Here is a 12,142-nt window from a genome sequence, read left to right as displayed (position 1 = left end):
GCACAAGCGGGGGAGGGGAGGAGAAAGGGGGCTATAGAATCCAAAGCAGGCTCCAAGCTCTGAGCTGTCAGCAGAGAGTCCGATGCAGGGCTCGAACCCACTGACCGTGAGATCACGACCTGAGCTGAAGTTGGCAGCTCAACTGAGTCACCCAGCCTCCCCCTTTTTTAAATGGTACATTGTTAAATCTTGATGAGCTTCTGCTTGCTTTCTTTTGAACATACCTGTACCCCCACCACTACTAAGGTCCCTGAGCATATGAAGTTTAGTAACATTGATTTCTTTTATTTTAATATTTTATTTTTGAGAGAGAGAGAGAGAGAAAGAGAGAGCGAGCGAGCGAGCGAAAGCGAGCGTGAGCAGGGGAGGGTCAGAGAGAGAGGGAGACACAGAATCCGAAGACAGGCTCCAGACTCTGGGCTAGCTGTCATCACAGAGCCTGATGCGGGGCTCAAACCCATGAACCATGAGATCATGACCTGAGCCGAAGCCGGACACTCAACCAACTGAGCCATCTAGGCGCCCCACATTGATTTCTTTTTATTAGGGAAATCTAGGCTTTTTGTGAGTTTATTGGGATTATATAATTAGTTTGATTTAGCATTTTAGGTTTTACATTTCAAATTAGCATTTCAAATTAACATTTACATAGTGACTACTATGTTCTGGTCACTGCAGAAGTGCTGGGATACAACAGAAACATTACAATGAATCTGGCCTGGGAGGTCTCATTGTCATCAGAAATAGAGATATGCACATGTATAATTAAATGAACATGTGAAAAGCATTCACTGAAATATTATCAAAGCTCTGATACTAGGGATTTAGGAGGACTTCAGAGGATTGAATATTTGAACTGGGTTTAAAAGGTAGGTGAGGGGTGCCCAGGTGGCTCATTGGTTGAGTATCCAGCTTTGGCTCAGGTCATGATCTCACCATTTGTGGGTTCGAGCCCTGTGTCAGGCTCTTTGCTGACAACTAGCTCGGAGCCTGGAGCCTGTCTTTGGATTCTGTGTCTCCCTCTCTCTCTGACCCTCCCCTGCTCACACTGTCTCTCTGTCTCTCAAAAATAAATTTAAAAATTAAAAAAATAAATAAAATGTGGGTGAATTAAGAGTTCTTAATTAAGGACATTGTAGGAAAACGGGGTTGCTTATTCAAAGACCCAAAGAAAAGGGGCACATGGAAAAGTAATGTCAGAGGTACTGTGGTAGAGATAAGGAGAGGAGATTGGCAGACTAGGGCAAGCAAATAGGATTATGAAGAGAAATTTATTTTACAGTCAGTGGAGAAATAAAGAGAATTTACATGGAGGCAGGGATGGTAATATAGATATTCTTTTAGGAAGACAGATCTGATGGTAATGTTGAGGATGAAGTGGGGTAGAATGAGTGATTTGGGCCAGCAACCAAATCAGAAAGTGGTTGCAAGAGTCCAAAATGATAGAAGGCCCAAACTAAGATAAGGACAGGGTAGTTGGAAAGATTGGCCCAGGTATGAGTGAGATTTCTACTATAAAGCCAGCAGGACTCAGTAATCCATTGGATGTGGGAATGAATAAGGCAGTTGGAGGAAAGGTGTTATCAGATGATCACTAGTATCTTCAGGTGAGCTTTAGGCAAGATGAGAAGTAGAGTTTGTAGTTTCTCTACAGCAGCTCTAATTTTCTCTTATGGAGAAAAAAATAATACATTTGAAACACAAATAATTTGATAGGAAAAAATAAATAGAAAAAGTACTGAATTTTATGAGAAAAAATAAAAAATCCGAATCCCCAAACCAGAATACATTTCTAACCTTTACAGTAGTATATATCCCATATAACATCCATGTCAGTTAATTTGTAAATTGACAAATGTATACTAATAAATCATGAGGGAATTTACATTAGGGCATTTGAATAAATGGGGGTGTTACTTATTACCATTTGAAGTGTCCTGCATGAGCTCATGTCTGTATTCTCTTATTTGTCCTTTATATTCTTTGATGAATTAGAGATTATGTGCTTTATCCTCAGGTCTACTTCCAAAAGTTTAACAGTAGACAATGAAATGAGTCTTTGTGTTTGTTTTTACAACATAAGATCCAAATTACTTTTAAATTTGGTCATTGTCTATAATTACTGTTTGTCAGATAAAATTCCCACCACATTATCTGCAGAAAGACTACAGAATTTCTATATACTTTATACTGTGTTGAATTATCAGCTTTCTGTATTTGAGACACAGCTGAAGAGTTACAGTCGGTAACAAACGGCTCAGTCAGTATCAAGTGCTATCTTATGATTTACCATGTTTTATAAGTCAAACATATGACACTGTGTTAATCTCTAAAGCATTCCAACAAAGTCTGGTATCTCTCATAGTCTCGTGTACATATATAGGTATATGTATGTATATATACATACACATAAATATACATAAATATGCTTATTAAAGGCTCCTACTTATATGGAGATTTTCATTTGATATTAAAGAATAAAAACAATGGCTCACAAATATATATTTTTAGACTCGATTTATTAAAAATTAATATAAGTGACTTTAAAAGCTAGTACATCTAGGATTTAAGGTTAATGTTTTAATATGAAAATATCCCCAACGAACATTTCTTAGTGGTTAAGTGATTATTATTTGTACTTAAGAATGCATGCACATGCGAACAGGGGAGGTGGGCAGAGGGTGGTGGAGGGGGAGAGAGATTTTTAGAATCCATGCTCAGCACAGAACCTGACACAGGGCTTGATCCCACAACACAGGGATCATAACCTGAACCAAGATCAAAGTCAGGCACTTAACCAACTGAGCCACCCAGGCTTCCCAAACACTAATGTTTTTGATTAGGAAGACATATTGTAGCCTTTTCTCCCACATTCTACTTCCTTGCAGGCATAACAGATTATTAAGATCTGATACCATTAGAATTACTAGATCTTCCTACAGTAACTTCCGTTGAGACCAGAAATATTCATTAAGGCCTGCCTCAGGTATAATATCAAAATGCTCCATTTAAAATTTTCTGAATGTTTAGTTTTTAACCTGAGGTCAACATACCTCACTGTATAGAATGAGATTCCCTAAGTTTTTTGCAAGATCTGATGTGAATGTTCATTTTTTTTCCCAGGGGAGAAAGACTGGTTCTCACTAGATTCCCAGAATGGTTCATGGCTCTAAAATAGCAGCGAATCACTGGGTTGGAGAATGCAGCCTCAATTTACTCTGACTTGCAATTAACAAAGCACTGAGTGCCACCAAGAGGCAACCTTAATGTATTTTTTGCTTTTGTTTTATTTAGTTTTTTAATTTAAAATGAAACTGTACCCATGTATGAATGTTTCTCCTTTCCCCTTCATTGCCCTGTTCTTGCAGTGCATTTGAACAGGAGATGGCAGTCAGCATGTGTATAAGAAACTCTGTGAGCTGGAGCTAAACCAAAGTTGATATGTGAAGGAAATCCTTATGTATTAGGAATCTGTGATACAGACAGTGCTCAGGTAACATTTTGAGATGGGGTCATGGGAAAGGAACATGACTATTTCATAGACTTCTTTTATTTGAATCAAACTATTCTACTTACAATGTTAATTCTTAAATTATGGAAGAGGTTTGTTTCATAATCCATAAACCAGATAATCTTTTATTATTGTCAATTTCAGTTTGGTTGTAGCTGATAATTTTTTCCTGTTTTTTAGTTCATGCTGATGTTCTGTTATTTCCATTGTGTACTATCCCAGATATAATAACTGAGTTGAAGGTTATAGCTTACATTATACATTCAATACTGTATTTTGATTGGGAATATGTGATTTGTAGCCTAAATAATGTAGCAATCTTTTCCCACAAAGGTAAAGCATATCCCAAGCTTACTGAACTTACTCCTTAGCAAAGAAATTTATTCAGAGGACCTTTGTGGTACAGAATCATGACAGAACCCCAGAACTGAAAATTTTATTTGGTTTGTTGTTCTGCTCAAGAAACACAGTAAACTATTCCAATAAGGTAAAACTATGTGGAACCTCCTACAACTTCTGATAATTTATTGCTTCCAGGTTTATTGACCCTTCTTGCCAAAAAGCTCTTCTGGTTTCCAGTCATAATGCTTTGTCTTACCTCTAGCCTGTTTTGTGGTTCTGTCCCTAAGTTGATAATTTCATATTTATTAATAATATTTTATATTATTGTAATTGATGTTTTCTTTCAGCCTGTTCTTAATTTAAAACTTTTTAAAAAAATTTTTTGAGAGTGAGGCTGTGTGTGTGTGTGAGGGAGGGAGTGAGTGAGTGAGAGAGAAAGAGAACGCACATGCAGGTGAGGGGCAGAGAGGGGAGAAAATCCTGAGCAGGCTCCACACTGTCAGTGCAGAGCCCAACATGGGGCTTGATCCTACAAACCATGAGCATAGCTGTGTTCCAGCTAGGCTGCCTACATACATGAACTCACTGACCGCTTATGACAATCTTGTGACAGTATTACTGCCACTTTACAAATAGGAAACTCCAATGAAGAAATTGTTTACCTGTACTAAAATAGCTATTAAGTTATCAAAAGTACAATTTAAACTCATGCCATTCATCTCCACATCCAGTGCTTTTAACAGATCTTTCTTATTTACTATCCTCAGAGAAAGACTGACTAAAATTAAGTTGTTTTTTTTTTTCTGGTAGAATTTTAAACAACTCAATTTTAGTGGTTATTTATTGAATATTACAATAAGTTCAGAAATGGTAACTTGACATGGTAGGAAGATGAAATTTAGCTATTCATATGTCATGCCGAACCAGTGGGACTTTCAAAAGTGCCATAAAAATGACCGTGGCTTCCCTAAGCTCATTGTGATATTTGTTTGGGAGGCAGAAGAAGAGAGGGGTATAGGCATCAATTAATTGTCTTATGATAAGGAAGTAGCATTTTTTTATGTTAGACATAATTTTTTTATGTTAGACATCATTGTGCCTGCTCTTAACAGCTTTATTTACATTATCTTATTGCTTACAGAGACCTAATGATCTATAGCCACTTCGTGTTTCCATTTATATCGAAGAACCTGAGGCACAGAGGGTTAAGCTACTAGGCCAACATACTAACTGGGGGCAGTTAGTAACGCCAGGGACTCTTAATCACCAAGCTGTTGTGCTTCTCAGACCTGTAAGTTTTAAGTGTTGAGTGACTCCAGGGAAGTGTCAACTGAGAGACTAGAAGAAAAGGAATAACTTGTATGTAGGATACAGATCAGTGTCATGTTAGTAAATGATTTGATGAGGTATTTAGGAATGAGAACTAGAGGAAGTGCCTCTTGCTGAAATTTTGAAGTCCTCTAAAGTAATGACATAAAAAGGAAGGAAAATAAGAGGCATTGCTATAAAGGCAATGTGTGTGGCAATTAGAGGAAAACATTTGTAATACTGGGAGGTTTGCCCTGGCAGAGTGGGAAAGTGAAATTTTTGTTCCGTTGTAAATCAGGTAAAATTCTTAACATCTTTTTCCTTTTGAATTTTATTTTTATTTTTTTTATTTATAGTTTATTGTCAAGTTGGTTTCCATATAACATCCAGTGCTCATCTCCACAAGTGTCCTCCTCCATGATGATCACCCTCCATCCCCTTTCCCCCTCCCCCTTAAGCCCTCAATTTTTTTTTTTTTAGTATTCAATAGTCTCTTATGATTTGCCTCCCTCCATTTCCCCAAAGCTTTTACCCCCAACCCCCTCCCCATGGTCCTGTTAGGTTTCTCCTTAACATGAAAGACCTATGAGTGAAAACATTATCTGTCCTTCTCCACCTGACTTATTTTGCTTAGCATGACACCCTTAAGGTCCATCCACGTTGCTACAAATGGCCAGACTTCATCCTTTCTCATTGCCATTTAGTATTCTGTTGTATATTTAAACCATATTTTCTTTATCCATTCATCAGTTGATGGACATTTCAGCTCTTTCTGTGATTTGGCTATTGTTCAAAGTGCTGCTATGAACATTGGGGTATATGTGCCCCTATGCATCAGCACTTCTCTTTCCCGTGGGCAGATCACCAGCAGTGCTATTGCTGAGTCATAGGGGAGTTCAATTGTTAACTTTTAAGGAACCTCCACACTGTTTTCCAGAGCAGTTGTACCAGTTTACATTTCCACCAACAGTGTAGGAGGGTGCCCGTTTCTCCACATCCTCGCCAGCATCTATAGTCTATTGATTTGTTCATTTTAGCGACTCTGACTGGTGTGAGGTGATATCTCAGTGTGTTTTTTATTTGTATTTCCCTGATGATGAGTGATGCTGCGCATCATTTCATGTGTTTGATGGCCACCTGGATATCCTCTTTGGAGAACTGTCTATTCATGTTTTCTGCCCATTTCTTCACTGGATTATTCATTTGTCAGGTGTGGAGTTTGATGAGTTCCTGGGTTCCTGGTAGATTTTGATTATGAGCCCTTTATCCAACATGTCATTTGTAACTATCTTTTCCAATTCCATTGGTTGCCTATTAGGTTTATTGATTGTTTCTTTTGCAATGCAGAAACTTTTTATCTTGATAAGGTCCCAATTGTTCATTTTTGCTCTTGATTCCCTTGCCTTTGGGGATGTGTCAAGTAGGAAATTGTTGCGGTTGAGGTCAAGGAGGTTGTTTCTTGCTTTCTCCTCTAAAGTTTTGATGGTTTCCTTATCCATTTTGAGTTTATTTTTGTGTATGGTATAAGAAGTGGTCTAGTTTCATTCTTTTGCATGTCGCTGTCCAGATCTCCCAGCAACACCTGCTAAAGAGGCTTTTTTCCATTGGATACTCTTTTCTACTTTGTCAAAGATTAATTGGCCATACATTTATGGGTCCAGTTCTGGGTTCTCTATTCTATTCCATTGGTCTATGTGTCTGTTTTTGTGCCAATACCATACTGTCTTGATGATGACAGCTTTGTAGTAGAGGCTAAAGTCTGGGATTGTGATGCCTCTCATTTTGGTTTTCTTCTTCAATATTACTTTGGCTATTGGGGGGTTTTGGTGGTTCCATATGAATGTTAGGACAGTTTGCTCTCACTTTGAGAAGAACACTGGTGTAATTTTGATTGGGAGTGCACTGAAAGTGTAGATTGCTTTGGGTAATAATGACACTTTAACAATGTTTATTCTTCTGATCCATGAGCATGGAATGTATTTCCATTTCTTTGTGTCTTCTTCAATTTTTTTTATACGTTTTCTATAGTTTTCATCAGACAGGTCTTTTGCATCTTTGGTTAGGTTTATTCCTAGGCATTTTATGGTTTTTCATGCAATTGTGAATGGGATTAGTTTCTTGATTTCTCTTTCTGTTGCTTCATTATTGGTGTATAAAAATGCAACTGATTTCTATACATTGATTTTGTACCCTGTGACTTTGCTGAATTCATGGATCTAGAAGGCTTCTGGTGGAGTCAATCTGGTTTTCCAGGTAGAGTATCATGTCAGCTGTTTAAAGTGAAAGTTTAACTTTTTCTTTGCCAATTCTAATGCCTTTTATTTCCTTTTGTTGTCTGATTGCTGATGCTAGGACTTCAAGCACTATGTTAAACAACAGTGGTGATATCCCTGTCATGTTCCTGATCTCAGGGGGAAAGCTCTCAGTTTTTCCCCATTGAGGATATTAGTTGCGGGCTTTCCATAAGTGGCTTTTATAATGTTTAAGTAAGTTCCTTCTATTCTGACTTAATTGATGGTATTTATTAAAAAAGGATGCTGTATTTTGTCAAAAGTTTTTTTTTTTTTGCATCTATCGACAGGATCATATGGTTTTTATCTTTCTTTTTTTAACGTGATGTATCACGTTCATGGATTTGCTAATATTGAACCAGCCCTATAACCCAGGAATGAATCCTACTTCATCATGGTGGATAATTCTTTTTATATGCTGCTGAATTCGATTTCCTAGTATCTTGTTGACAATTTTTGCATCCATATTTATCAAGGATGTTGGCCTGTAGTTTTCCTTTTTGTTTTTGGGTCTCTGTCTGGTTTAGTGATTAAAGTGATGCTGGCTTTGTTGAATGAGTTCAGAAGTTTTCTTTCTATTTCTATTTTTTGGAATAGCTTGAGAAGGATGGGTATTAACTCTTCTTCAAATGTCTGGTAGAATTCCCATAGGAAGCCATCTGGCCCTGGGCTCTTATTCATTGGGAGATTTTTGATAATTGATTAGATTTCTTCACTGGTTATTGGTCTTTTCAGATTTTCTCTCTCTTCCTGTTTGAATTTTGGTAGTACATGTGTGTTTAGGAATTTGTCCATTTCTTCTAGATCGTCCAATTTGCTGGCATATAATTCTTCATAGTAATCTCTGATGATTGCTCATATTTCTGAGGGATTGGTTGTAATAGATCCTTTTTCATTCATGATTTTGTCTATTTGGGTGTTCTCTGTTTTCTTTCTGAGGAACCTGGCTAGAAGTTTATCAAATTTGTTTTTTTCAAAAAACCAACTCTTGGTTTCATTGATGTGTTCAACTGTGTTTTTGGATTCTATATTATTTATTTCTGCCCTGATTTTTATAATTTCTCTTCTTCTGCTGGGTTTGGGGTGCTCTTGCTGCTCTCCTTACGTGCTCTGTTAGATTTACAGTACCCTTACGTGCTCTGTTCAATTTTGAATTTGTGCTTTTTGTAGTTTGTTGAAGTAGGCCTGGATTGCAATAAATTTTCCTCATAGGACTGCCTTTGCTGCATCCCAGTTTGGATTGTTGTATTTTCATTTTCATTCATTTCCATATATTTTAAAATTTCTCCTCTAATTGCCTGATTGGCCCAATCATTATTTAGTAGGGTGGTTTTCCACCTCCATATTTTTGGAGGTTTTCCAGACTTTTTCCTGTTATGATTTCAAGTTTCATAACATTGTGATCTGAAAGTGTGCATGGTATGATCTCAATTCATTTGTATTTATGGAGGGCTGTTTTATAACCCAGTATGTGATCTATCTTGGAGAATGTGCCATGCGCACTGGAGAAGAAAGTGAATTCCCTAGCCTCAGGATGCAGAGTTCTAAATATATCTATCAATTCCATGTGTTCCAATGTGTCATTCAGGTCTGTTGTTTTAGTGACTTTCTATCCATTGCTGTCAGTGGAGTATTGAAATCCCCTGCAATTAGCACATTAATATCAATAAGATTGTTTCTTTTTGTGTTTAATTGTTTTCTGTATTTGCGTGCTCCTGAATTTGGCACATAAATGTTTATTACTGTTAGCTTTTCCTGATGGAGAGACCCTGTAATTATTATATAATGTCCTTCATCTTTTGTTACTGCCTTTACTTTCAAGTCCAGGTTGTCTGATATAAGTATGGCTACTCTGGCTTTCCTTTGACTACCAGTCACACGATATTTCTCCATGCCCTTACTTTCAATCTGAAGGTGTATTCCAGACTAAGATGAGTCTCTTGTAGACAGCAACTAGATGGATTTTGTTTTTTTATCCATTCTGCTACCCTGTGTCATTTGATTGGAGCATTCAGTCCATTTACATTCAGTGTTATTATGGAAAAATTAGTATCATTGTGTTTTCTGTAGAGTTCGTGTTTGTAGTGGTGTCTCTGGTACCTTATATTTCTTGCTACATTTCACTCATAGAGTCCCTCTTAGGATTTATTGTAGGGCTGGTTTGGTGGTGGTGAATTTTCTTAATTTTTGTTTGTTTGGGAAAAACTTTCTCTCTCCATCTATTTTGAATGACAGGCTCACTGGATAAAGGACTATTTGCTGCAAATTTTTTTTCTGTTCATCACATTGGAGATTTCCTGACATTCCTTTCTGGCTTCCCAAGTTTCAGTAGATAGATCTGCAACCACTTTGCTAGGTTTCCCTTTGTATTGTAGGGCCCTTTGATCCCTAGCTCCTTTCTGAATTTACTCTTTATATTTTGCCAGTTTCACTATATGTTGTGCCAAAGGTTGATTCAAGTTATGTCTGAGGGGAGTTCTCTGTGCCTCTTGGATTTCAGTGTCTATTTCCTTCCCTACATTGGGGAAGTTCTCGGTTATCATTTGATCAAGCACCCCTCAGGACCTTTTTCTCTTTCTTATTCCTCAGGAATTCCTATTATAAGGATATTGTTCTGTTCGATTGTATCACTCAGGTCTCGAATTCTCCTTTTGTGCTCCTGTATCAATTTCTCTTTTTCTTGGCTTTCTCTTTTGTGATAACTGTGTCTTCTAATTCACCTATTCTCCTCTCTGCCTCTTCAATCTGTGCAGTGACTGCCTCCATTTTATTATGCACTTCATTTATAGCCTTTTATAACTCATCAGAGCTATTTTGAAGGTCCCTAGTCTTTGTATCAATAGCTTCTCTGATGCTTTTTTCAAGCCCAGCGATTAATTTTATGGCAGTTGTTCTAAATTCTTATTCAGTTATGTTGCTTATATCTGTTTTGAGCAGTTCTGTGGTTGTGATTTCTTCCTGGAATTTCTTTAGAGGAGAGTTATTTCACTTCATCATTTTGGCGAGCTTTCTGTCTCTTGTCAGTCTTAAAAGCTTGTTATGCACTGTGTACCTGTTAGTATTGCTCTGTTAATGAAGGCTCATTGACTATCCAGGGCCTGTCATTTCAGGAAGTGTTCTCTTAATGGTCTCTCTCAGTTTCTCTTGTTATGCCTTTGATTATTTTATTTCCCTACTCAGTGACATTTGGGACTCTCTACCATGTGTACTTTGGCTTGTTTCTTGAGGTAGCCTCAAAATCCTGGGGAAGTCTTGGTTTGCAAACTGTCCTCAGTACACCAAGGGCACGGAGAGCTGAAGAAAAAGGCAGACCACTCCAGATGGGTGGATGGCAGGGTTAATAAGCAAGGGAAATTATACGTGGCTGTGAACAAGTGGATCTCAGCACCTGACTGCCAGAATCTTACCAGTTTATATAAAGGGTTTAATATTCATTCATGTGTATTATGTAGAGGGTCTCCACAACTCTTTACTCTCTCAAGGCTAAGTCCTTGGACTGACTGCTCGAAATTCTTAACATTTTAAGAATATTATCAGTGAACCCTTTTTTCATATATCGCCCACTATTATAAAACACTATCTCATTTTCTTATTAATATAGAAATTTCAGAAACAGCTTACTAAAGCTAAAAGAATAATGATCATAGAGAATGGTGGCATTGCACTTGAACTAGTGGAAGTATGCATTTTTAAATATTAAACACTGGTCAATGACTCGTAATTATTGACAGACTAGAAAGTATCTTATTATTCTGAAATTCAAAGATTAATAGAATTGCTTTTCATAGATTTTCAAGGAGAAAAATCAACTTTATGTTTTTAACTTCATGGAAAACATAGTTGTAGGAATGTCATTATAAAACATGAGTTTTATAATGACATTATAAAAGGTTGTAGGTCTCAAGGGGTGACTGGACAGATGTGACCCATATTATGTTTTTGGTAAGCACATACTAGATTGAAAAACAGTTTAAATGTGCACACCTTTAGAGGTTTCAAATCACAGTCTCTACCGTTTTTATTGTTTACACCCATCCTGCTTCACTTATTTACATTGCTACCTGTCGGGCCCATAAAATCCAAAGTGTATTTGACTCCCTATTTCAAGATTTTTGGTACTCCTGGCTTTTTTTTTTTTTTTGGAAGTTGGAAAATGTGAATCCATCAATTAATATGAAATACTATCTTAAGATGATATTTCAAGTTTAAAAGAACATTGAGGAATAAATATCCTGCTGTGGTCTTCAGAGCATTCATGTTCTTTATGATTTTACCTTCCAGTAGATGGCTGAGATGGAATAGTCTGGACATTTTTAGGGCAGATAGTTGAGTCCAACTACAAAGAGGACAGATTTGAATCAAAATAATGAATTTGCCAAAGCTCTGTCCATTCTAACTTTCAGACTAGGTTTTTGCTCCCCTTTTTGACCGGATGGGGATTCCCAGTAGAAGATTCTAAGAGTTCCTAGATTGCCTGAGTACTAGAGATGGCAGTCATTCTTGTAATGTTGAAGTTTGTGGCATTGTATGGAGAAAGGAGAAAAAAAACTAGAGAGTCAAAATCAAACAGATCCAGGAAGGAGCACGTGACAAATTTTCTCCATCAGCTATCACCAAATGTCTTAACTTAATACTGTTATTTACATTGGAAAATTTTCTTACATTCAGAAATGCTCAGTCTTAAAACATT

The sequence above is a fragment of the Suricata suricatta genome, chromosome 10 (genome assembly GCF_006229205.1).
Source record: "Suricata suricatta isolate VVHF042 chromosome 10, meerkat_22Aug2017_6uvM2_HiC, whole genome shotgun sequence".
In the NCBI taxonomy this organism is placed as follows: domain Eukaryota; kingdom Metazoa; phylum Chordata; class Mammalia; order Carnivora; family Herpestidae; genus Suricata; species Suricata suricatta.
This window is presented reverse-complemented; position numbering follows the sequence as displayed.